This window comes from Cyanistes caeruleus, unplaced genomic scaffold (genome assembly GCF_971803275.1).
Source record: "Cyanistes caeruleus unplaced genomic scaffold, bCyaCae1.hap1.1 HAP1_SCAFFOLD_78, whole genome shotgun sequence".
NCBI lineage: Eukaryota > Metazoa > Chordata > Aves > Passeriformes > Paridae > Cyanistes > Cyanistes caeruleus.
Genome location: NW_028255889.1, coordinates 1675901 through 1703133, shown reverse-complemented (window position 1 = coordinate 1703133; position 27233 = coordinate 1675901). Strand labels below are relative to the sequence as shown.

At 42.6% G+C, this 27233-nt stretch overlaps 1 long non-coding RNA gene across 2 annotated transcripts; it reads right to left on the bottom strand.

The window, feature by feature from the left end:
• Positions 1–453: 453 nt before the first annotated feature.
• Positions 454–26479, bottom strand: LOC147646834 (uncharacterized). Of its 2 annotated transcripts, XR_015281794.1 has the most exons (3): positions 24922–26479; positions 13376–13444; positions 454–9187 (listed from the first exon to the last, which is right to left on the bottom strand). It is a non-coding gene; the product is annotated as an uncharacterized LOC147646834 (long non-coding RNA). The 2 variants fall into 2 exon arrangements; XR_015281793.1 differs by having other exon boundaries at positions 454–13444; positions 24922–24995.
• Positions 26480–27233: the final 754 nt, after the last annotated feature.

Below are 27233 nucleotides of genomic sequence, written 5' to 3'. Positions count from 1 at the left end.
AGGTATCCATGGCCAGAACTGGGATTCCACCTCCAACGTTGCCTGTTGTGAGAGACTGGAGGAGGCTTTTGGCTGGAAACATCTTGTCTGTGGGGAAGGAAGGGGCAAGTCCAGCCTTGTCCTGCCCTGTAACCCCAGCACTGCACTGCCCTGTAGCCCAAATCCCCTCAGAGCCTCTCTCCCAGCCCAGCAGTGTCTGCCAGTCCCTGGCACACCAAAGGCAATGCTCCACACCCACCTCTGGAGCACCCAGCCCAGCTCCTGAGTGACCAAATGATGGGAAATCCCACCTGGGGAAAGGGCCCAGGAAGACCAAGGGGAATTTAAGGCTGACCACAAGGCAAGAACAAGTCTTGACCCTACATCCTCTTGGAATTTCAATCTGAACGCTGCTGGAATCCAGGAGTTGGTATCTCTGTGTGTGTTTCTCTAAGGTTTTGTTGTCTTTCTGTCTTTCAGTGTCTTCTTCTTCTATTTCTATCCTCTTGCAAATTTTGAGAAACTTAAAAACTTAGAGTTTTTAAAGTTGAATGAGCCAAGTTATTGCTTTGAGAAATATTTTTTGTTGGTTGAATGTCATATTAAACCTTTTGACAAAGTTTCTCTGAGTTTCTAAAGTTGCCAGTAAAGTATATTTTGTTCTTTTGAGCTCTAAAAAATTTCTTGTAGGTATTTCTCCAGTGCATCCAACTCAGAGGACACAAACAATTGTAATTCCTTCTAAATGTGTCCTTGAGAGAGTTGTCTGGGGGATGGGGGTCAGGGTTTGTCTGTCCTGATTGGCACAGCCCAGACAGGGCTTTCACAGCCCCATTCCACGCTCCATTTCCCACCTGGAGCTGCTGGTGCCTCTGAGTTCTGCTTCCCCAGCCCCAGGGATGCTCTCCTTGTCTGCCCATTCCCCCACAGTCTCTGGGCAGGGATGGCCTCAGTGGGGGCTGCTGACTTCCTCAGAAACTTGGAGGCTGCTGGTGCTGAGTTTTACTTCTCCAGAGGCTTGTTCAGCCTTCAGCTCTTCAAGTCAGGAATTCAGTGCCCCAGGGCTCACGAGCATTCAGAAGACCTAAACAAGCCAAACCTCTGGGAATAATTTGATTCAAGTTTTCAAATCTGATGAGGCCAGCTGTGGCACCCAAACCCAACAGTGGGGTCAGTGCAGTGTCCATGGCAACAGCCCCTTGCAATGGCCCAGTGCAGGTTGGGATGATAATCCACTCTCACAGCTGGCCCAGGGCAGCTCTGCAGTGCCCTTTCCCACAGCCTGTCTGCACAGAAGCACTTCCAGGGCTCTCTGCATTTCCCTTCCCTCACTCTTGCCTCACTCACACACCTCCCAACAACCCACTTGGTGCTTTCAGCTGCAAGGAGTTCAAAGCTTGTCTGTCCCTCTGCAGCTGCTCTAATTCTGCCTTCAGCCAACTCTAGGTTTGTGTTTCTTGTAGAACTCCCTGCGTGTCTGAAACATTCCTTGTGTGGTTCTGCCTTGGAGAAGGGGAACCTCCTTGGTGGCACCTTGGCTTGGCACACACTTGTGGAGGGTATCTGATTTCCATGGGGAAACTCAGAAGTTTTAGATTGCTACAATAAAAGAAGAAAAACCCCTCTTTGCCTGAGTGCAGCCAGTTCTCTGAGCAAAGCAGGTCCCAGGTGAGGGAGGAGAGACAGGATGGGGCTGGGGAATGTGGAACAAGGTTGTCCACACTGGGTCAGACCTCAAGGCACAGCTTCTCTGACCTGGCCAGACCTCCTTAGGAGAGACCCTGGATCAATATCCATCACTGAATGCTGCAATCACATCTGCTCTAAAGAGAACAGGAATAAAAGACACCCTTTAAAATAGGAACACATACTTCCTAGAAGCTCTTTGAACTATTTCTCCATAACTATTGTAGGAAACTTTCCTCAGAACTGCACCAGACCAGAGGGAAATCAAGGCACAGCCATGGTTTGTTAGGATTTGCTTGATCCTAATGAGCCCCGTGGTGCATTTGGAGCTGAGCCCTTGAACCTCAGGGCCTGAGAGGAGATTGCACAAACCTTTCCAGGAGTCCAAGTCAGAGGAAAAACCCAAAGTATTTCCAAACATTAATGGGTGCCACTGAGGTTCATCCCCAACACAGGCTCCTGATGGACTCCTTAGAGGAGAGAACTGGAGGCCAGAATTGCACAGAAACCTCTCAGAGACTCAGTGTTGGAAGGAAAATCCAAAGTAGCTGAAAAACCCCAGAGTATCTCAAAGTATTGATGAGCCCCACCGAGTGTCAATGCAAAGCTCCCAAGGGACTCGTTAAAGCAGATAATTGGGGCCTTGATTGCACAAACTTCTCAGACACTCAGTGTGGGAAGGAAAAAAGAAAGTACCTTAAAAACTGAAGTACCTTGAAGCATTAATGAGCCCCACGGAGTGTTGTTACTGACAAAGCCTCTCAAGGGACTAATTACAGCAGATAATTGGAGACCAGGATTGCACAAAGCTCTCAGAGACTCCAAGGCAAAAGCCAAAGTCCTTTGAAAAAGCTGCAGTCCCTGGGAGCATGAAGGAGCCCCCAGGGCCATTCCTGAGCAAGGCTCCCCAGGGACTCCTTCCAGCAGATCCCTGAGGCCACTGGCATGTGGGCTAGGGGGGATGCTGAGGGCAGGCCAAGGGGGTGACAGTGGCCAGCCTTGCTGGGGCTGTGCCAGGAGGCCCCAGGGCCTCAGGACAAGGTGTCTCCTCACAGCCCTTGCTGGCACAGAGGCTGCTGTGGCCCAGGGCACCAGGACTTGGCTTCTCTTTGTCCCCATCTGTCATCAGAGCCTCCAGTTCTCTGCTCTGCCTGGGGCCTGGGGACACTTTCTCAGTCACGTCCCTCAGTGGGACCCATTAAAAGGAAAAGAAACTTTGGAGTTGGATTCTGACTTGGAAGTTCTTGAGAGGTTTCTTCCCCTCCCTCTCAGGGACTGATGTTCAGGGCCTCAGCACAAAGCCCCAAGAGGCTCATTCAAGTCCTGCTGCTGTGTCTGTGCTGCTGAGCTGGGCCAGGCTCCTGGCACAGAGGCAGCTCCTGGAAACCAACAAGAGCTTCAAAAGCACATTTCTCTTGCTGAGCAGCTCTTCTGCCAGCCCAGCAGGGCTGGGGCACTGCCTGCAGCCACCCTGGGCACAGCCCAGAGGCACAGAGAGCTTCAATCAGTCAGGGCTGGGAAGGTGCTGAGAAGTGCCTGGGGCACAATCACTGCCAGCCCTTGGCACAGGAAGCCTCTGGCTGCAGGACAATGCAGCTGCAGCTCCTGGAGGCATCTCCTAAAGCTGGAACATGCCAGTGCCTACAGACTCTGTGAGTACAACTCTGAGTATTTCTGGTGGAGGGGAGGTGAATGCTCATGAAGCTCTGACATGCTGAGGGTTTCTGATCAGTCATAAAATATTTCCAAGACAAGCATTTTGATAAAAATGAGGACATTTCTTAAGACTTTGTACTCAGTTTCCTATTATTGCAGAACTGCAGTGACGATGGGGATAAATATTAAAGGTATTATGAATTTTTGAGAAGTGCCTGAGACATCCAAACTGTTACTTTTAGTGATCAATAGGTTCACAGGAGATTCCTGATGTTCTTTCAGCTGCTCTTCCCATGGACAGCACCAGCATTACCTTTGCTGAACCCATCAGGCTTAGTCTGAGCTGTCCTTTCTCCAAGCTGCAAACAGAACCTGCCCCCAGACAGAGCCCTGCAAACAGGCAGCGTTCTGTCAGGCCAAGGGGAGTGCACAGAGATTTGGGGTGTGTGGGTGCTGGCAGAGAGAGATCAGGCACAGGGAAGCACCTGCAGGAGGAAAATCTCCAGGAAGCAGAGAGAAGCTCAGGGAATGAGAGAAAACAAAAGCCCAGAAATCCTGTGGCAGAGAGAGTTTAGAGATGTCCACAGGAGCCCCTGCAGTGCAGCCCCTCCCTCTGAACAAGCCCCTTCCCTCCTGTCCCCCCAGCCTCTGCCCTCAGGGCCAGGCTCACAGGTGTGAAGCCCCTCCTGTGCAGGCAGAGCTGCAGCAGAGCTGTGGGGCAGCTCTGCAGCCCCGGGCCCAGTTCCCTCTGCAGAGCACAGGGCTGGGAACAGCTGCCCAGCACTGGGGGCTCTGGCAGGGGGCACAGCTGGCTCAGGGTGACGCTGTCCCCAGTGCCCGGCTGTGGGCAAGGCTGGCGGTGCAGCCAGGGAAGGAGCTGGATCTCCCTTCATCCAATGCCATCATAAGGACACTTGGAAGTCTCCCTGAGATTTCAGTCACAGCTGGGAGCTCCAATCCAGGATGCAAACCTGTCCTAGAGCATCTTTGTGTTATCTGAAAGACTCGTGGGGAAAGGCAGAGGTGTTCTGACAGTGAAAATGCTGCTGGGTTGGTGAAATGAGCGACATGAGTCCTCAGATACAAATGTGGAGCTGGGCTATGCTGGGTCCATCTGCTTTCTGCAATATCTAGCTGTCTTAATAGGAAAACATGGGAAGGTGATCATACTCCACTGGAGGAAGGTTAAAGCCCCGAAAAACTCTGAACAGGTCAAACCATAGATCATCTCCCTTCACTCTGCACTCATTACTTTGCCTCACAGAACTTGCTCGGTTCTTCGTGGCAGATGCAGAAATGCAGAGGGTTTGGTATCCAAGAATACCAGGAGAGATATACAGGAGCTTATAAAGAAAACCTCAGGACTCCTAAACACAAAAGTATGTCCATGTATGTTACAGAAGAGGGAGAATGGGAAATGGCTTTGATTTTTATTACAGATCAACCCTAACTCTTCACTGTCCTTTTCTCTAGGCAGTACCCAATGTCCAGCCACAGCAAATGTCCAACAGCAGCTCCATCAGCCACTTCCTCCTGCTGGCATTGGCAGACACGCGGCAGCTGCAGCTCCTGCACTTCTGACTCTTCCTGGGCATCTCCCTGGCTGCCCTCCTGAGCAACGGCCTCATCATCAGCGCCGTAGCCTGCAGCCACCCCCTGCACAGCCCCATGTTCTTCTTCCTGCTCAACCTGTCCCTCAGCGACCTGGGCTGCATCTGCACCACTGTGCCCAAAGCCATGCACAATTCCCTCTGGGACACCAGAGACATCTCCTATGCAGGATGTGAGGCACAAGTATTTTTTTTTTGTTTTCTGCACTGCAACAGAGTATATCCTCCTGACCATCATGTCCTATGACCGCTACATGTCCATCTGCAAACCCCTGCACTACAAGACCCTCCTGGGCAGCAGAGCTTGTGCCCACATGGCAGCAGCTGCCTGGGCCAGTGGCTTTCTCTATTCACTGCTGCATACGGCCAATACATTTTCCCTGCCCCTGTGCCAGGGCAATGCCCTGGGCCAATTCTTCTGTGAGGTGCCCCAGATCCCCAAGCTCTCCTGCTCCAAATCCTATCTCAGAGAAATTTTCCTTCTTGCTGTTGGTGTGTGTTTAACTTTAGGTTGTTTTGTGTTCATTTTCTCCTACGTGCAGATCTTCAGGGCTGTGCTGAGGATCTCCTCTGAGCAGGGACGGCACAAAGCCTTTTCCACCTGCCTCCCTCACCTGGCCGTGCTCTCCCTGTTCCTCAGCACTGCAGCATTTGCCTACCTGAAGCCCCCCTCTATCTTCTCCCCATCCCTGGATCTGGCAGTGCCAGTTCTGTACTTGATGGTGCCTCCAGGCCTGAACCCCCTCATCTACAGTCTGAGGAACCAGGAGCTCAAGGCTGCAGTGCGGATGATAGTAAAAGGTTCTAAAATATTAGAAAATTCAGAGACTTAGAAAGAAAGTTAGGTTTGGAAAGCCCTGGGAAAAGTAGGCCCTGAGAAATGTTAGGCCTTGTGCTTGCTAAAGATCAGGTCAAACTGTACCTGTGTAGTCAGTAGATGATAAATGATACAATTGTTAGATGTGATTAGATATAGTTTAAAGAACATAAGGAACAATGTTAGGGGGCTGGGGGGATCACGAGAAGTTTATGCTTGGGTAAAAACAATGCTTACAATAGAACAATGTAAGTTTAATAGTTAATATGAAAGTTATATAACGATACAGTATAAAACGCATTCAACTCAAAACCAAATCTGGTCAGATTTGGGTATGTGTACCCCTGACACCCAGAGCTCTTCAATAAAGCAGCTTCATTTAATCATTCTGTGATGATGTGTGTTCCTGAACACTAACATTTTGGCGACCCAGATGGGACCTTGTGAGTGCTGCTGAGCGAACTCGTGACCAATCACGCTCCAGCCGGCACCGAGGGATTCTCAGGGAACCCATCAGCTGTGACCATCTCTGCTGCTCACAATTTCCCCAGGAGAGAAAGGTAAGGTGCTTTATTTTGGTTTGGGTGCCTACCAGTAAGACACAGTGAAATCTGCGCTCGGTTGGGCTAAAGGAATTCCCGTTGGTATTGCCTAGGCGCCATCCATAAGACGACTGCGAAAGCGTCGCAGGTTCAGCATTTGGTGCATTGTAGTTGCAACATGGAGAAGGGTTTTGGGCTGCTATGCTCCCATACCAGGTACTTCTCCTTTGGGGTGCTTATTAGCACATTGGAAACAAGGTGACTTTGGGGAAGAATTACTTAAGACTAAGATAATTTCGGCCAGATCTCCCACAGAAAAAGACCACAGCAACCCCATCTCATCTGTTGGTAGCTATAACCTCTTCTCTCTTTCTTTACTTTGTTTTCCTCATCTCTCTCTTCTATTGCATAACCCTTGTTGTTGTCACTAAAATAAAGGTGCATTATTGTTGTTGTGATTTAAACTGAAATCCCTTGTGTCCGTCTTGCACTCTGAGATCAAACGAACCTCTCACGAGTCCCACTCGCGTTAGCGAATCGTGGCATTTAAACTGGAGTCACGGACAGGATTTCTGACAGACAGAAGGGGTTGCAGGTTTGTTGTGCAGTCTGTATTAGGGGAAGGACGTTTTGCTCCAGTTGCACCCAGCCCGACACTCCCAAAGAGTCAGTGGTGTCTGGAAAGCAAGGGGGGCAACTTGAATTTCCCGCAAACTGCACATGCCGAGGTGAAAAGCACCCCACACTCACTTGAGGGCTCTGTCTGCAGAATTTCTCAAAAGATCTCTTAGTGCAAAAGGGCGGGACTGTTTTTGTTGTTGTTGTATGTATGAATTTTGACTCCTTGGTGTAGCAAAGAGACAACCAGAATTTTAAACTGAAGGAGTGCCTCCCAAGCAGATTTGTTCTTTTTACCCATACAGGGAAGCAAAAAGTTGTGTGTGTGTGTGTGTGTGTGTGTATAATTTAAGTTGATACCTCCCTGTAGTGGTTTTTCCTTTGCAAAAATGACTGAAAACAGCAGTGCAGAAGTTAAAGCTGCATTTTATGCATGTTATGCTCTGTTAGCAAAACACAATGCCAGACCTTCTCCAGGAGGGAAAAGTTGGTGCTCAATAATTGGTTTAATTTGGCAAATGTGATTGATAGAGTATGTTCTTTACAACATGAAACAAAATTTAAACTGGGCAAAAATAAAACTATACTCTGCTCAGTTTTGGGAACTTGTCTTACAGCAGCTATAGAAACTCACTGTAAGTAAAGAAGTAAGGAAAAAAACTACAATAGACTCCCTCCAAAACCTAGTTAAAATTTTGCAAAAACAATTGGATGAAGAAAGAAGTAAGATCAATCTGTTGTGAGTAGCCCTCCATGATAAAAATTCAAAAAATGCTGACTTGCTAAAGGAAACAAGAGAGGGAAACCCCTCTCATTAATCAAATTTACCCTCAAAAAGATCTAACTGGGATAAAATTGTGGGGAACACTGCTGTCCTAGTTTGAAACCTTTAATTAAAACAGAATATAACTATATCAATGATAAGGATCTTGATCTGCACATAACCACTAAAAATAGAAAAAAGGGAAAAAAATAAAAGGAAAAAAAAGAAAAAAGTGGAAAAAAAATAGAAAAAAAAAGAAAAAAGAGGGAGTATGGGCGTCTCCCTCACGAGTCAGAGACAGAATACGTATTCTGAGTGTCTCTAACTGGAGGTGATCAAATTCGATTGAGAGAACGGGAATCTAGTGGGCACTGGGACATGAGGTCTTCTTAACAACAGGAGACAGACGTAACCCATGGTCCCTAACTCAGCACACAGATTATTGGGCAGAGGGGCTTAACTCCTTGGAAAGGGGGAGACTTTATTGTTATAGTTTGTACCCCCAACCATCTACTGAAAAATATTCAGAAAGCTGCCTGCTTGCAAATGATACACAAAAGAAAATTAATTGTTGGTTATGAATCACCAATGTTGTTACCTGTGAAAACTGAAATTATGGACCTGTAAAAAATCCCAGAAGGAAAAAAATCAGAGAAAGCAAAGGGTGTTAGATACATTGGTTCTCTTAATGAAAGCCCAAAAAAAGAGAAAACAAATCTCTAATCGCCAGTATTGGTGGTCACTAGAGATAAAGAAAGGGGTCTCCAAAAACATAATGGGTGGCTTATCACTTAATCGTTGAGTAAAGTAGTCTCTAATTGGCACTGTCCCAAGTTCATTGTATCGAATGCCCCATTGTATAACCCAGCACACCTCCACAGGCTCTGGGCTGCGAGCCAAAGCAGTCTCCTTCTCAGCTTCTGGGAGTGGAGCCCAAACAGCCTCAGAATCAGGGAAACTGGTAACTCTGCCTCTCATGGGTGAGCAGAGAGGTGGAAGTTAGTTGTATTTAAAATGCTCACTAGAAATAACAAAACTGGAGACATACTGATTACAGCAATAGTGGGTCCTAAACATGCATCTATTACTTCTGTAGTTAACATTAGAGCCCAAATTTCTGTGTTGACTGATACAGACTAGTACAGGATTTGAGAGCAATAAATAGAATAACTAAAGATATTTACCCAGTGGAAGCTAATCCTTACACATTGTTCTCGATAAAAGAGAAATATAAATGGTTTACTGTAATTGATTTAAAAGATGCCTTTTTCTGCATACCCCTTGACAAAGAAAGTAGGAAACTGTTTCCCTTTGAATGGGAAAATCCAGCAAAAGGAAGGAAAACTCAGCTCACCTGAACACGACTCCCACAAGGATACAAGAACAGTCCAACCCTATTTGGAAGCCAGCTATTTAAGGAGCTGGAGATTTGGACCAAGAATGGGCAAGTACTGAGAGAACAATACCTGCTGCTACAGTATGTCAATACACTGACAGCTACAGAAGAGAAAACAACCTGCATAAAGGTAACAATTGAAATTTTAAATCAGCTGGGAATGGGAGGATATAAGGTGTCTAAGGAAAAGGCACAAATTGCCCGGCAAACTGTGATTTACCTGGGATGTGAAATCTCACAAAGGCAACGTAAGCTGGGTACTGATCATATTCAAGCTATTTGTGCTATTTCAGAACCCCAGAACCTGCATGAGCTGCGAGTTTTCCTTGGGATGACAGGGTGGTGCCACCTGTGGATCATGGACTATGGACTAATTGCAAAAGCCCTGTATGAAGCCCAGAAGACACAACCGCTTACCTGGGGCAAACCACAGAAGGAGACCTTCCTCAAACTGAAGGAGGCATTGACAACGGCTCTGGCATTAGGATTGCCTGATTTAGCCAAAGATATTCACCTGTTTGTGCATGAAAGATCACACCTAGCACTGGGAGTGCTGACCCAACCTTTGGGAGGCTGGAAAAGGCCGGTAGGCTACTTCTCCAAACAACTTGACAATGAGTGCCAGATGGCCTTCGTGCCTGTGGGCAGTCGCAGCCACTGTGATGCTGATACAAGAGGTTAGGAAACTCACAATGGGTAGAGACATAGATGTCTACGTGCCACACATGGTGACCACTGTTTCAGAACAAAAGGGGGGTCATTTGCTATATCCAAGCAGGATGATGAAATTCCAGGTAATCCTGAGTGAGCAGGATGATGTCACACGAAAGACAACTAACCTCTTGAATCCAGCTTTGTTCCCACGTACCACAACTGAAGAAGGCCCATTGGAACATGATTGTGTGGAAGTGATAGAACACACCTGTTCAGCTAGAGCAGATTTGAAAGATGTCCCACTGGAACAGGCAGACTGGGAGCTGTTTACAGATGGAAGCAGTTTTGTGGAGAATGGGACCAGATACGCTGGATATGCGGTAACAACAACAGGTGCAGTGGTGGAGGCAAAGGCCTTGCCAGCAAACACATCTGCCCAACGAGCAGAACTGGTTGCCTTGACCAGGGCATTAGAGCTGAGTGAAGGGAAGAAAGTAAATATATGGAGAGATTCAAAATACGCTTTTGGAGTGGCGCACGTACACGGGGCACTGTGGAAAGAAAGAGGACTGCTGTCTTCTAAAGACACACACATTAAACATCAAGATGCAGTCCTGCAATTAATAAAAGCAGTATAAAAACCTGAGCAAGTAGCAGTCATACACTGCAAAGCTCACCAATCAGGAAGCTCCAAAATTCATGAGGGAAATCAGAAAGCAGACTGGACAGCCCGACAAGTTGCTCGAGAAGTGCAAACTGCAATGGCATTGATACCTTTAAAAACTCCTGTATCTCAATTCAATTTACCTCCAGAACCAAAATATTCAATAGAAGATGAGAAATTGGGACGCTCACTGAATGCACAGAAGAATTCAGAAGAGTGGTATGTGACTACACAGGGATAAGTAGTGGTACCTCCCTTGATAATGAGAGAAGTTCTACAAATTAAACATAACGAACGTCATGGGGTGCAGAGGCATTGGTGAAATTGTTAAAACCAAATTTAATTTCAGTACGGATGTTAACAATGGCAAAATCAGTAATGTCAAAATGTGAAATTTGGTTAAAAAACAATCCAGTGGCTAAACAACAGGCACAAATAGGAAGAATTTGGGTAGGAGCAGAACCAGGAGATTATTGGCAAGTAGATTTTGTAGAATTACCAAGAACTCGAGGATACAAATATCTATTGGTAGGGGTTGAACACATTTTCAGGATGGCCAGAAGCTCTTCCCTGTCACACAAATCAAGCAAAGGAGACAGTCAAGTGGGTACTGCAAGAAATCATTCCAGGATTTGGGGTGCCTCTAGGAATATCATCAGATAGGGGCCTACATTTCATAGCCACAGTAGTGAGGGAGGTGAGTCAGTTGCTGGGAATAGCTTGGGATCTCCACACACCACGGAGACCCCAATCCAGTGGACAGGTAGAGAGGATGAATCAGACCTTGAAGAAGCAAATCAGCAAAATATGCCAAGAGGCTAAACTGCAGTGGCCACAAGCTCTACCAATAGCACTGCTGAGGATTCGGATAAAGCCTAGAAGCAGGATGTCAGTCAGTCCTTTTCAGATATTGTATGGGAAACCATAGGAATCCCCTGAACCTAATGCAAATGTACATGTTACAGGGAAGCAAGAGGTGTAGAATTATGTTGTCTCTTGGAAAAGCTCTAGCTCAACTTCAGAGCACCCTTGTGTGGAATAGGCCGCTGACTCTTGAGAATCCAGTTCATGACATCCCCCCGGGAGATGAAGTGTACGTTAAAAGCTGGAACGAAGAACCATTAAAAGAAAGGTGGAATGGACCCTATCAGGTACTGTTAACTACCTTTACAGCAGTCAAAGGAGCTGGACTGGATCCCTGGATAACTTACACCAGAGTGAAGAAGGTTTCCCCTGCACTGTGGACTGCACAAACTGTAGGGCCAACAAAGCTGCAGATAAAGCGGGTTTGATTGTTTCAAATGTCTAGGTTGCTAGTGACTGTAATGGTGATTATTTTATGGCCTTTAGTGCCATCAGTTGGAATCAATGTTACCTTGAGATGTGAAATGCAAAAGGATCAGCTGACAACTCTTCATTTTAGAATGAAGAGGGATGTGGGGGTGCAGCCTGATACACAAGTGATAAAAGTCTCTAATACCATTTAGGCAGAAAATGTGATGATTGGATTAATTAAAGATTTTGCCAACATGCAAAACACCAGCAAAATAACTGTCTGTCTGCCAATACCAAAGGCAGCAGGAGACCCAATAAGTTGGGGAATTATACCATCAAAATTACCTGAAATACAAAAGAATAAAAATGAAAACATGAGCTGTGTATTGCAAATAGATTACCAGTACCCAAATAAGACAGTGTTTGAAAATGCTGTGAAGCCAAAGTATTCATCTATATGGGATTGTCATGAAAATGGAGGAAAGGATGAACCAAAACTAGGCTGGTATGGGGGATTAGGAAATTATGGATGGTGTTATGAAAAGATAGTAAAGGTTATTAAAGAAAAGATTCCAGTGTCACAATGGAAGTATGAAAGGAAAGAAAAGATCGGGCTGAAGCTTGGGACAGTGCATGGTGAGTGAGTGTGCTTCAGAAATTCCAATACATGTCAGATAGCCCTTGGTGCATTAAGTGGGAAGGCTCTGAAAATGAAACAGGTCCATAAGTACGGAACACTGCAAGCAGTAGTAGAATGGAAGCAGACAAAGTGAATTGGTGGGTATGTAACAAAACTTAGGACTGTACTTCTGATGATGAGGAAATAAAACAAATGCCACTGCCAGTGGTAGCTCTGCGAATTGGATGTGCCTGCAGAGGAATCAAACATAAACAAGGTGAAATAAATGACAAGATAGGACAAGTGATCCAAAAGGTAGTATGGAGCAGAAGTACAGTTCAGAGTCCAGGCCAATTTGTGTGGGCAGCAAGCGATGGCACCTGGACAACACATTTGCCTGTAAGTGGAAAAGTAAAAGAGATTACTTTAGGCCTCCCCACCTTATGCCCAATTTGGAAAAGGTCCCCATTTAAAGGAGAACATGAACTTCTGCAAGTAAGGACGAGACAAGAAGTTCAGGAAAACAAAATTGAAGATGAAGAAAGATGGCAAGAACCCTCCAGTAGTATAAAATTTGAGTGAGCTCTGGAATCCTTGTTTAGTCCAATAACAAATTACAATAACAGAAAGATGTACAAACTTACAGGTCAGGTAGAAAGATTGGCAGGAGTTACCAGAGGGATTTAGAGAGGTAAATGTACAATTACAAGCCACGACTAAAATGACCCTGCAAAACAGATTGGCTTTAGATATGTTATTGTTGAAAGAACACGGAGTATGGGGGTACATAAAAGGACAAATTGATCACTGCTGCATCCACATCCCAAATGGAACTGCAGATGTAGAACACGACATTAATCAATTAAAACCAATAGAACATGAAGCACAGAAAGAGCAGCAAGATCTGACCACAAGTTAGTTAGATAAAATTTTTTGAAGGATTGGGATGGAATGTGAGCTCATGGATCAAATCTATTCTTAAGAGTCTGATAATCCTAGTGATTGTGTTCTTAGCAATCTGATTAATCTACGCAGTTCTGAAAGGAGAGATAAAGAAAAGAGTATCTTGGAACCAGAAAATAATAAAGGCACTGACCCGGGACAGAGATCCACATCCGCATTTGTCATCTCCAAGTCCTCCTGAGTGTAACAACGCTTACAACAACTGTAGATTCGAAAATGAACATCAAGTATAAACTCAGAGGAAAAAGACTATATAGTGAAAGCATTACATTAATTTTAGTAAAGTGAAATACTTTCAAAGAGGAGAAATATGTTACTATGGGGTTTAATGTTTCTGAAAAGGTTTCTTAAAACCATGAAGAAGTAGGCCGCAAGAAGGTCTGGTATTGGGGATGGTCTAGCAAGCTGAAATGTTTATGGTAAAGGGAACTGGTACTTGGGGATTCCAAGATACCCACCCAGAGATCAGATTTGTACATGTTTGTACAAGGATGAGCTAACTGTCATGAAGCAATATTGATAAAGCTAATCAAGCAATATTAATGAAGCAATATTGATAAGGTTGTTACAGTGATTACTGCTCCAGCTGAAATTGTGGAAATATGTGCACTTTGGACAAAGATGATGGAGCTAGATTTGGGTTGCTGATACCCCTAGATCCCGCACGCTTCAATAAAGCACCTGCATACAATCAATCTATGATTATGTGTGTTCCTGAACGCTAACATCAGCGTCTCCCTGCACCCAGGGCAGCTCCCACCAGAGACCCTTCCCTGATTTAATTCCCAATCCAGGAGCTACAACAAGCATGGGTGAAGTTCTGGGGGCTGGCAGGGAAATGTCACTGTAAGATCTTGCTGCACTTGGCTCTCGGCCCCTTCTCAAGAGCTTTGCCTTCAAGGGCAGGAACATCTTTTCCTTGCTGGCAACTGCAATTCCAGACTCTTGGAGTGTATGCCATGCAGGACCACACAGACTGGGATCCATGGGCTGGGATCGCACAGACTGGGATTGCACAGACTGGGATCGCACAGACTGGGATTACACAGACCGGGACCATATGGATCAGCACCAGAGATTGGGATCACATGGATCGGGACCACATGGACCGGGATGGCTGCACCGGAACGATGCAAACCGAGGTGGTCCCGCCCCACTGAAAGCTCTCTCCCAGTTCCCTCCCAGTTCCCTCCCAGTTCTCTCCCAGTTCTCTCCCAGTCCCTCCCAGCCCTTCCCAGTCTTGCCCGGGGGCACGGCCAAAACTGCCCAGAGTGAACGCGGTGGTCCCGGAGCGATCCCAGAGCTGATTCCGGTCCCGGTGTCGATCTCTGTCCCGGAGCTGTGGTGGTCCCAGTGTCGGTCCCAGCGCGCTCCCAGTCCCAGTCTTTGTCTCAATCTCACTCTCAGTCCCGGTCTCGGTCTCGGTCCCAGAGCGGTGCCAGTCTCAGTGCTGGTGCCAGTGCTGGCTTCAGTCCTGGTCTCAGTCTTGGCCTCGGAGCAGTTCCTGTCCCAGTGTCAGTGATGGTCCTGGAGCAATCCCGATGCTGATCCCAGTGCTGCTCCAAGAGCTGTCCTGGTGCTGATCCCAGTGCTGGTCCTGGAGTGATCCCAGTGCTGATCCCAGTGCTGGTTCTGGAGTGATCCCGGTGCTGATCCCGGTGCTGATCCCAGTGCTGCTCCAGGAGTGATCCCAGTGCTGATCCCGGTCCTGGTCTCAGTCTCGGTCCCGGAGCGGTGCCAGTCTCGGTGCTGGTGCTGGATTCAGTCCCAGTCTCAGGCCCGCTCTAGGTCTCAGTCTCGGTCTCAGTCTCAATCTCAGTCTCACTCCCAGTCCCGATGCTGGTCAAACCGAGCCCTTTTCAGGTGATTTTAGATCACTTTTGGGCATTTCAGGCCAGTTTGGGTGATGTTGGGGCCCTTTGGGTGATTTGAGGCAAAACCAGCTACTCTCAGGATGGATCTTGCACCCATTTGGGAGATTCAAGGGTGATTTTAGGCCATTTGGAGTGGGTTTAACAACAGTTTGGGCAATTTTATGCCCTTTTGGTTGCACTTTGGACACCTTGGGATGACTTTACCCCATTTGGCTGATGCTAGGCCAAACCATGCAGATTTAGCACGGAGTTAAGGTCCCTTTGGATGGTTTTGCGTTTCACCTTTGTTTAGTGAAATATAATCACTTCTAACCTTTTTTTTCCCTGTTTTATTCATGAAAATCTTCATAAAAATTCCCCCAAATGTTCTCAAAATCCTGCAAAACTCCAGAAAAAAAACCCAAATACACCAAAACTCCTCAAAATCCGGAAAATTCCAGAAACATACGACAAAATTCAAGAAAAATTCCACAAAATTCCACAAAATTCTTCACAAAACCCTACCAAATTCCAGAAACATCCCACAAAATCTCCTCCAATTTCCACAAAATCTAAGAAAAATTCCCCAAAATTATCAAGTCTCCTAAAAATCCCCAAAAATTTCTCAAAAATCCCACAAAATACCAGAAAAATCCCTCAAAAACGTCTAAAATTCCCATAAAAATACAGAAAAATAAAAAAAAAATTCAAGAAAAATCACATAAAATTCCAGAAACTACCCACAAAATCTCCACAAAATTCCTCAAAATCTAAGAAATATACCTCAAAATTCTTCATGCCTCCTCAAAAATGTAAAAATTCCACAAAAATCGCACAAAATTCCAGAAATATCCCACAAAATCTCCTCAATATTACAAAAAAATCAAGAAAAATGCCAGGAAATTTCAGAAAAATGCCACAAAAGTACCTGAATCTTCTCAAAACCCTACCAAATTCCAGAAACACCTCAAAAAAACCTTTACAAATTTCCACGAAATCTAAGAAAATCTTCTCAAAATTCTTCAAGTCTCTTCAAAATCTCACCAAATTCCACAAAATTCCACAACATTCCAAAAAAATCTATAAAATTCCAGAGAAACACCACCAAATTCACTAACTCTTCTCAAAACCCTACCAAATTCCAGAAACATCCCACAAAACCTTTACAAATTTCCACGCAATCTAAGAAAAATCTCTGCAAATATTTCAAGTCACTTCAAAATCCCTCAAAATACAAGAAACATCCCACAAAACCTTTACATTATTTCACACAATCTAGGAAAATCTCCTGAAAATTATTCAAGTCTCCTCCAAATCCCACAAAATTCTAGAAAATTCTACAACATTCCAAAAAAATCGCACAAAATTCCAGAAACCTCCCACAAAATTCTTTATATTTTGGCAAAACCCCAACAAATTCCAGAAACATCCCACAAAATCTCCAGAAATTTCCACACAATTTAAGAAAAATCCCTCAAAATTCTTCAAGTTTCATCCATATCCCACAAAGATCCAGAAAAATCCCCTAAAATTCAAAAAAACCCCCCACAAAATTCCCTAAATCTTCTCAAAACCCTACCAAATTCCAGAAACATCCCACAAAGTCTCCACAAATTTCCACACAATCTAAGAAAATCTTCTCAAAATTCTTCAAGTCTCTTCAAAATCTCACCAAATTCCACCAAATTCCACAACATTCCCAAAAAATCCATAAAATTCCAGAGAAACCTTACCAAATACCCTAAATCTTCTCAAAACCCTACGAAATTCCAGAAACATCCCACAAAATCTCTTCCAATTTACAAAAAATTCCACAAACATCCTACAAAATTCCATAAAAGTCTTCTTAAAATCCTACCGAAATATAGAAACGTCCCACAAAACCTTTACAAATTTCCACACAATCTAAGAAAAATCCCTCAAAAATCTTCAAGTCACTTCAAAATCCCTCAAAATACAAGAAACATCCCACAAATCTTTACATTATTTCACACAATCTAGGAAAATCTCCCGAAAATTATTCAAGTCCCCTCCAAATCCCACAGAATTCTAGAAAATTCTACAACATTCCAAAAAACTTTCACAAAATTCCAGAAACAGTTCACAAAATTCCCAAAATCTTCTCAAAACTTTACCAAATTCCAGAAACATCCCAAAAAACCTTTGCAAATTTCCACACAATCTAAGAAAATCTCCTCAAAATTCTTCAAGACTCCTCAAAATCTCACCAAATTCCAGAAATTTCCAAAACATTCCACAAAAATCCCACCAAATTCCCAAAATCTTCTCAAAACCCTACCAAATTCCAGAAACATCCCACCAAACCTTTAAAAATTTCCACGTAATCTAAGAAAAATCCCTCAGAATTCTTCAAGTCTCCTCAAAAATCTCAGCAAATTACAGAAAATTCCAAAACATTCCCAAAATATCCATAAAATTCCAGAGAAACCTTACCAAATTCCCTAACTCATCTCAAAACCCTACCAAATTCCAGAAACATCCCACAAAACCTTTACAAATTTCCACATAATCTAAGAAAAATCCCTCAAAATTCTTCAAGTCACTTCAAAATCCCTCAAAATACAAGAAACATCCCACAAAACCTTTACATTATTTCACACAATCTAGGAAAATCTCCTGAAAATTATTCAAATCTCCTCCAAATCCCAGAAAATTCCAGAAAATTTGACAACATTCCAAAAAACTTTGACAAAATTCCAGAAAGAGATCACAAAATTCCCAGAATTTTCTCAAAACCATACCAAATTCCAGAAACATCCCACAAAACCTTTACAAATTTCCATACAATCTGAGAAAATCTTCTCAAAAGTCTTCAAGTCACTTCAAAATCTCACCAAATTCCAGAAAATTTCACAAACATTCGCAAAAAATCCATAAAATTGCAGAGAAACCCAAACAAATTCCCAAAATCTTCTCAAAACCCTACCAAATTCCAGAAACATCCCAAAAAACCTTTGCAAATTTCCACACAATCTAAGAAAATCTTCTCAAAATTCTTCAAGTCTCTTCAAAATCTCACCAAATTACAGAAAATTTAACAAACATTCCCAAAAAATCCATAAAATTGCAGAGAAACCCAAACAAATTCCCAAAATCTTCTCAAAACCCTACCAACTTCCAGAAACATCCCAAAAAACCTTTGCAAATTTCCACACAATCTAAGAAAATCTCCTCAAAATTCTTCAAGTCTCCTCCAAATCTCACCAAATTCCAGAAATTTCCAAAACATTCCACAAAAATCCCACCAAATTCCCTAACTCTTCTCAAAACCCTACCAAATTCCAGAAACATCCCCCAAAACCTTTACAAATTTCCACGTAATCTAAGAAAAATCCCTCAAAATTCTTAAAGTCACTTCAAAATCCCTCAAAATACAAGAAACATCCCACAAAACCTTTACATTATTTCACACAATCTAGGAAAATCTCCTGAAAATTATTCAAGTCTCCTCCAAATCCCACAAAATTCTAGAAAATTCTACAACATTCCAAAAAAATCGCACAAAATTCCAGAAACCTCCCACAAAATTCTTTACATTTTGGCAAAACCCCAACAAATTCCAGAAACATCCCACAAAATCTCCACAAATTTCCACACAATTTAAGAAAAATCCCACAAAATCCCGCAATAATCCCACAAAATTCCACAAACATCCCACCAAATTCCCTAAATCTTCTCAAAACCCTACCAAATTCCAGAAACATCCCACAAAACCTTTAAAAATTTCCACACAATCTAAGAAAAATCCCTCAAAATTCTTCAAGTCTCCTCAAAATCTCAGCAAATTCCAAAAAATTCCAAAACATTCCCAAACTATGCATAAAATTCCAGAGAAACCTTACCAAGTTCCCTAACTCATCTCAAAACCCTACCAAATTCCAGAAACATCCCACAAGACCTTTACAAATTTCCATGTAATTTAAGAAAAATCCCTCAAAATTCTTCAAGTCACTTCAAAATCCCTCAAAATACAAGAATCATCCCACAAAACCTTTACATTATTTCACACAATCTAGGAAAATCTCCTGAAAATTATTCAAGTCTCCTCCAAATCCCACAAAATTCTAGAAAATTCTACAACATTCCCAAAACCTTTCACAAAATTCCACAAAAATCCCACAAAATTCCCGAAACCTTCTCAAAACCCTACGAAATTCCAGAAACATCCCACAAAACCTTTACAAATATCAACGTAATCTTAGAAAAATCACCTCAAAATTCTTCAAGTATCTCCAAAATCTCACAAAATTCCACAAAATTTCAGAGCATTCAAAAAAAAAAAAAAAATTCCAGAGAAACCCTACCAAATTCCCTAAATCTTCTCAAAACCTAACCAAATTCCAGAAACATTCTACAAAACCTTTAGAAATTTCCACTCAATCTATGAAAAAGCCCTTAAAATTCTTCAAGTCTCCTCAAAATCCCACAAAATACAAGAAAAATCCAACAAAATCTCCACAAATTTCCCCATAATTTAAGAAAATCTCCTCAAAGTTCTTTGTCTCCTCAAAATCCCACAAAATTCTAGAAAATTACACAATGTCTGAAAAAAACCCCACAAAATTCCAAAAACACCCCACAAAATTCTACAAACATCCCACAAAATTCCCTAACTCTTCTCAAAACCCTACCAAATTCCAGAAATATCCCACAAAATCCCCACAAACTTCCACACAATCTAAGAAAATCTTCTCATAATTCTTCAAGTCTCCTCAAAATCTCATCAAATATCAGAAAATTCCACAACATTCAAAAAAAATCCATAAAATTCAACAGAAACCCTACCAAATTCCCTAAATCTTCTCAAAACCCTACCAAATTACAGAAACATACCACAAAATCTCCACAAATTACCACACAATCGAAGAAAATTTTCTCGAAATTCTTCAAGTCTCTCCAAAAGCTCAACAAATTCCAGAAAATTACAGACATTCAAAAAAAATCCATAAAATTCCAGAAAAACCCTAGCAAATCCCCTAAATCTTCCCAAAACTCTACCAAATTCCAGAAACATCCCAAAAAACCTTTACAAATTTCCACACAATCTAAGAAAATCTCCTCAAAATTCTTCAGGTCTACTCAAAAATCCTACAAAATTCTAGAAAATTCCACAATGTCTCAAAAAAACCCCATAAAATTCCACAAACATCCCACAAAATTCCACAAACATCCAAAAAAATTCCCTAACTCTTCTCAAAACCCTACCAAATTCCAGAAACGTCCCACAAAATCCCCACAAACTTCCACACAATCTAAGAAAATCTTCTCATAATTCTTCAAGTCTCCTCAAAATCTCACCAAATACCAGAAAATTCCACAACATTCAAAAAAATCCATAAAATTCCAGAAAAATCCTACCAAATTCCCTAACTCTTCTCAAAACCGTACCAAATTCCTGAAACTTCCCACAAAAAAATCTCCTCCAATTTGCACATAATAGAAGAAAAATTTTTCAAAATTCTTCAAGTCTCGTAAAAATCCCTCGAAATTCTACAAAAATCCCACGAAATTCCACAAACAGCCCACAAAATAACACAAACAACCAACCAAATTCCCTAAATCTTCTCAAAACACTACCAATTTCCAAAAACATCCCACAAAACCTTTAAAAATTTCCACGCAATCTAGGAAAAATCCCTCAAAATTCCAAAAAAGTCTCTTCCAAATCCCGCAAAATCCCACAAAAATCCCACAAAATTCCACAAACATCACAAAAAACTCCACAAATATCCCACTGAATTCCCTAACTCTTCTCAAAACCCTACCAAATTCCAGAAACATCCCACAAAACCTTTACAAATTTCCACTCAGTCTAAGAAAAATCCCTCAAAATTCTTCAGGTTTCATCCATATCCCACAAAGATCCAGATAAATCCCATAAAAATCCATAAAGTTCCACAAAATTCCCTAAATCTTCACAAAACCCTACCAAATTCCAGAAACATACCACAAAGTCTCCACAAATTTCCACACAATCTAAGAAAATTTTCTCAAAATTCTTCAAGTCTCCTCCAAATCCCACAAAATTCTAGGAAATTCCACAAAATTCCAGAAAAAAACCTCACAAAATTCTAGAAACAGCCCACAAAATTCCACAAATATCCCACCAAATTCACTAAATATTCTCAAAACCCTACCAAATTTCAGAAACACCCCAAAGAACCTTTGCAAATTTCCACACAATCTAAGAAAATCTCCTCAAATTTTCTTCAAGTCTCCTCCAAATCCCACGAAATTCTAGAAAATTCTACAACATTCCCAAAAACTTTCACAAAATTCCAGAAACATCTCACAAAATTCCCGAAATCTTCTCAAAACCCTACCAAATTCCAGTACCACCCACAAAATCTACATGAACTTCCACACAATCTAAAAAAATTCCTCAAAATTCTTCGTCTTTTCAAAATCTCACCAAATTCCAGAAAATTCCACATTCCAAAAAAAATCCATAAAATTCCAGAAAAACCCAACCAAATTCCCAAAATCTTCTCAAAACCATACCAAATTCCAGAAATATCCCAAAAACCCTTTACAAATTTCAACACAATCGAAGAAAATCTTCTCAAAATTCTTCAAGTCTCTTCAAAATCTCACCAAATTCCCACAAAAATCCCACAAAATTCCAGAAACAACTCACAAAATTCTACGAATGTCCCACCAAACTCCCTAAATTTTCCCAAAACCCTAACAAATTCCAGAAACATCCCTCAAAACCTTTACAAATTACCATGCAATCAAGGAAAAATCCCTCCCAATTCTACAAGTCTCCTCCATATCCCACAAAAACTCCACAAAATTCTTTACAAAAATCAAGAAAAAATCTGGCAAAACTCCCAAAATCTTTTCAAAACCCTACCAAATTCCAGAAATATCCCACAAGTCTTTACAAATTACCACACAGTCTAAGAAAAAATATCTCAAAGTGCTTCGTGTCTCCTCAAGGTCCTGCCAAATTCAGGAAACATCCCACAAAACTCCACAGAAAATCCACAAAATTCCACACACCACCCAAAAAATTATGCACAAACCACCCACAAAATTCCACAAACATCCCAACCAACTCCCTAAATCTTCTCAAAACCCTACCAAATTGCAGAAACATCCCACAAAATCTTTACAAATTTCCACACAATCTAAGAAAAATACCTCAAAGTGCTTTGTGTCTCCTCAAAGTCCTTCAAAATTCCAAAAACATTCCACAAAATCCCACAAAAAATCCACAAAATTCCAGAAAAAAACCCACAAAATTCCAGAAACTTCCCACAAAATTCGAGATAAATTCCACAAATATCCACAAACCACCCACAAAATTCCACAAACATCCCAACAAACACCCTAAATCTACTCAAAACCCTTCTAAATTCCAGAAACATCCATCAAAATCTTTACAAATTTCCACACAATCTAAGAAAAATACCTCAAGTGCTTTGTGTCTCCTCAAAGTCCTTCAAAATTCAGGAAACGTCCCACAAAATTCCACAAACATCTCACAAAATTCCAAAAACCACCCACAAAATTCCACAATCCACCCACAAAATTCTTGAAAACTTCTCAAAACCCCACCAAATTCCAGAAACATCCCACAAAATCTTTACAAATTACCACACAATCTAAGAAAAATACCTCAAAGTTCTTCATGTCTCCTCAATAACCTTCAAAATTCCACAAAAATTCCACAAAATTCCACAAACATCCCACAAAGTTCTACAAACATCCGAACAAACTCAAGAAATCTTCTCAAAACCCCTACCAAATTCCAGAAACGTCCCTCAAAATCTTTACAAATTTCCACACAATCTAGAAAAAATCTCTCAAATTCTTCAAGTCTTCTCAATATCCCACAAAATGTCCACAGAAATCTTTACAAAAATCGAGAAAAAATCCGGAAAAATTCCCTACATCTTCTCAAAACCCTAGCAAATTCTAGAAACATCCCACAAAATCTTCTTCAATTTCCACACAATCTAAGAAAAATCTTTCAAAATTACTCAAGTCTTCTCATTATCCCACGAAATCCCAGAAAATTCCAAAACATTCAAAAGAAATCCTATAAAATTCCACCAAAATCCCACAAAATTATTTAAATTTTCACAAAATTTTCAAATTTACAGAAACATCCCACAAAACCTCCACAAACTTCAACACAATCTAGGTAAAATCCCTTAAAATTCTTCAAGTCTCCTCAATACCTTACCAAATCTCACAAAACAATCCCTCAAAACCCCTGAAAAAATCTCTCAAAATTCCCAAAATTATCTCAAAACCCGACAAAATTCCAGAAACATCCCACAAAATCTTTTCCAATTTCCATACAATCTAGGAAAAAATCCCTCCAGATTCTTCAAGTTGCCTCAATATCCCAATAAAATCAACATGCCACAAAATTCTTTAAATTTTCTGAAAATCCCAGAAAATTCTTGAAAAGCATCACAAAAGTGTGAAAGAATCCGGAAAAATTTCCTAAACTTTCTCAAAACCCTACAAACTTCCGGAAACATCCCAGAAAATACCACAAAAATCCATAAAATTCCAGAAAAAATACTCAAAATTCCCTAAATCTTCTCAAAACCTCAACCAAGTTCCAGAAACATCCCAAAAAATCTCCAGAAATTTCCACAAAATCTAATTAAAATCCCTCAAAATTTTTCAAGTCTCCTCAATATCCCACAAAATTCCACAAAATCCACAAAATTCCACAAACATCTAACAAAATCTTCAAAACTTTCCACACAGTTTAGAAAAATACCTCTGAATTCTTCATGTCTCCTCAGAATCTAAAATTTACATCCCACAAAATCTCAATATCTCACTAAATTCCTGAAAAATCCCACAAAATTCCAAAAACATCTCACCAAATCCCCAGAAATTTCTGAAAAATCCCAGATAAATCCCTCAAAATTTTTAAAGTCTATTCAAAATACCACAAAATACCACAATTTTTCCAAAAAATTCAGAAAATTCCAGAAACATCCCACAAAATAACTTAAATTTCCTCAATATCCCACAAAATTCAATAAAAATCCCTCAAAATTCAAGATAATCCTGCAAAATTCAAGAAAAATCCCACAAAATTATTTAAATTTTCTCAAAATCCCATTAAATTCCAGAAAAATCTCACGAAATTGCTGAAAAATTAAAAAAAGCTCTATATCTTCTCAAAACCCTAAAAAATTCCAGAAGCATCCCATAAAATGTCCACAGATTCCCACTAAATATAAGAAAAATCCCTCAAAATTCTTCAAGTTACCTCAAAATCACACAAAATTCCAGAAACATCCCGCAATATTCCACAAATATTCCACAAAATTCCACAAATATCTCAGAAAATTCCAGTAAAATCTGATGAAATTGTTAACATTCAGGAACACACATAATCACAAATGATTCTATGCAGATACTTTATTAAGAGATCTGGGTGTCAGGGTTACACATACCCAAATCTGACCCATCTTGGTTTTGAACTGAACATGTTTTATACTCTAGCATTATTTAACTTATATATTAATTATTAAACTTACATTGTTCTATCGTATGCATTGTTTTTACCCAAGCATGGATTTCTCCTGATCCCCCCAGCCCCCTAACATTGTTCTTCATGTTCTTTAAACAATAATTATAGCTAATCATATCTAACAATTGTATCATGACAATCGACTGATTACACAGGTGCAGTTTTGACCTGATTTTTAGCAAGTACAAGGCCTAACATTTCCCAGGGCCAACTTTTCCAAGGCCTTTCCAAACCTAACTTCCTTTCTAAGTCCCCGTATTTTCTAACATTTTGAGACCTTTTACTATCACTTACAGGACTTGTGTTCCAGACTCCTCACCAGCCTTGTTGCCCTTCTCTGGACACGCTCCAGCCCATCCATGGCATTCCTAAATAAATTGGGGGCCCAGAACTGGACACAGCACTCGAGGTGCTGCCCAACCAGTGCAGAGTAGAGGGGAGGAATCCCTGCCCTGCTCCTGCTGGCCACACTGTTCCTGATCCAGGCCAGGAGCCATTGGCCTTCTTGGCCACCTGGGCACACTGCTGGCTCATGCCCAGCCTGCTGTCCATCAGTGCCTCAGGTCCCTTTCTGCCTGGCTGCTGTCCAGCTACTCTGTCCCCAGTCTGTAGCACTGCAGGGGTTGTTGGGGCCAAAGTGCACGACCCAACACTTGGACTTGTTAAACCTCACCTTGCTGGGTTTGGGCCCTGGATCCAGCCTGTCCAGCTGCCTGTGCAGAGCCCTCCTACCCTGCAGCACATCAACACTCCCAGCCAAGCTGGTGTCACCACGGTTCCATGGGGCCCTAGAGTGTCACAATGGTCTCCAGGATTCCATGAAGCCTCCCAGCAATCCAGTTTTGGATCATACTGGGAGTGACTGGACTCATACTGGGAGTATCTGAGAATGACTGGGAACATACCATGCACATCATCCCCCATACTGGGGGTGACTGGGAGCAACTGGGAGCATGCTGGGAGCCAATGGCATCATCCTGGGACTGACTGGGTTGATCTAGTCAGAGGCAAATGGGATCATCCTGGGAGTGCTGCCATGTGACAAGGATCATACTGGAGCTTACTGGACTCATACTGGTGTTGAAAGGGAACAGCTGGGATCTCTGAACACCAAAGGTTCCTTTCCTGCTCACTGAAGAAGGAGCTTCCCAGTGTCCATGTGTGAAGGGACCTTCACCTGAACCAGATGCTGTTAGGAGAAAAAGCTGCCTCTGCTGGCAAATCCCACACAACAAGTCAATGCCAAGAGAGAGCATTTTACTTTCACAACTTCCCTCCTGGAGCCACAGTCCTTTTGGATCACACAGCAAGCAAGAGAACAGCACAAAATATAAGGCTGTGTCCAGTTTTTGGCTGGGTGAGCAAACAGAGGGAGTGCCAGGGTCGGCTGCCACAGACTCTCCTCTTGGGGAACAGAACCCCCCAAGGCTCCATTCCAAATGCTCTGCACACCCTGCTGGCTACAAACAACCCCTTGTTTAAGAAGTTGTTGGCAGGAGCTTTCCCAAATAAATGGCATCTTAATGGCAATTTTCATTCAAAATCACCTCCGTTCCAAAGGAAGAACAGAAAGCCCACAGCAGTCCCAAAGGCACACATGGTGCACCTGGGGAAATCCTCAATTTAGGGGCCCAGTGGGTTAAAAAATACCCATAAGAAGCCACAGAGTCCAGTGTGCAAACTGCAACAACCACTTGCTGGATTATTTTGGCTGTGCTGCACATGTCTGCAGACTGTCTGTCCCCCTGCAAGGACAGAAGGACACCCATCAGGGGCTGGGCTGGCTGCTGAGAATGCCTCGGGCAGGACGATCCTCAGGCAATGAGCAGGTGCCCAGAGCCGCTCTGACACTGAGGCCTCTGTGCCCCACAGCAACGGGAACACCACAAGGACACAACAACGTTCCTGTGACATCACAGCAGCAGCTCCCCCAAAAATTGCCTGCAAGGTTCTCCTGGGTCACCAAGGAGCACAAAGGATCCTCAGAGGGCACAACCTATTGCTCAAAGGATCCAAGAGGAGCTCAGAAAATGCAGCAAATGAGGACACCCCACAGCCCAGTCTGAACACTGAGAAGGAACAAAGATGTGACCAAACCAAAGGAAATACAACTTTTGGTCACTGATGCTTCTGACTAAAACCAGCAAGGCTTGTTCCATCTGGGATCTTTGTTCTAGAAACAAGCAACATTCTCTGCTGTAACTGTACATAAAGCTGGAACTTGGGGAAAAGAAGTCTTGTGTGACTTCTTGGACATCTTGTGGTTGATGGTGTCCAAGGCAATGGACTCTCAAGCGGGGTCCTTGCCCTCCCGACTGACAGCTGCCATCTCTCCTTCAGCCCCATGCGTGTCTCCAACAACCTCCATCCACACACTCCATCCACACATTCCATCACCAGCCAAAGATCCTCATTGACGAGGTCACCCAGCATCCCTGAGGCCACAGCAGGGAGTGCTCCTGACATCTGGTACAGCACTGTGGCTTTCCTGGGATCCTTCTGGTGCCTGTGGCTGAGAGGAGTGGGGTGGATGGAACCAGGATGGGTCACAGATCAGCAGCCCCACTGCAAGCAGTGCTTTCTCCTGCTGTGTTGGGACCGTGTGG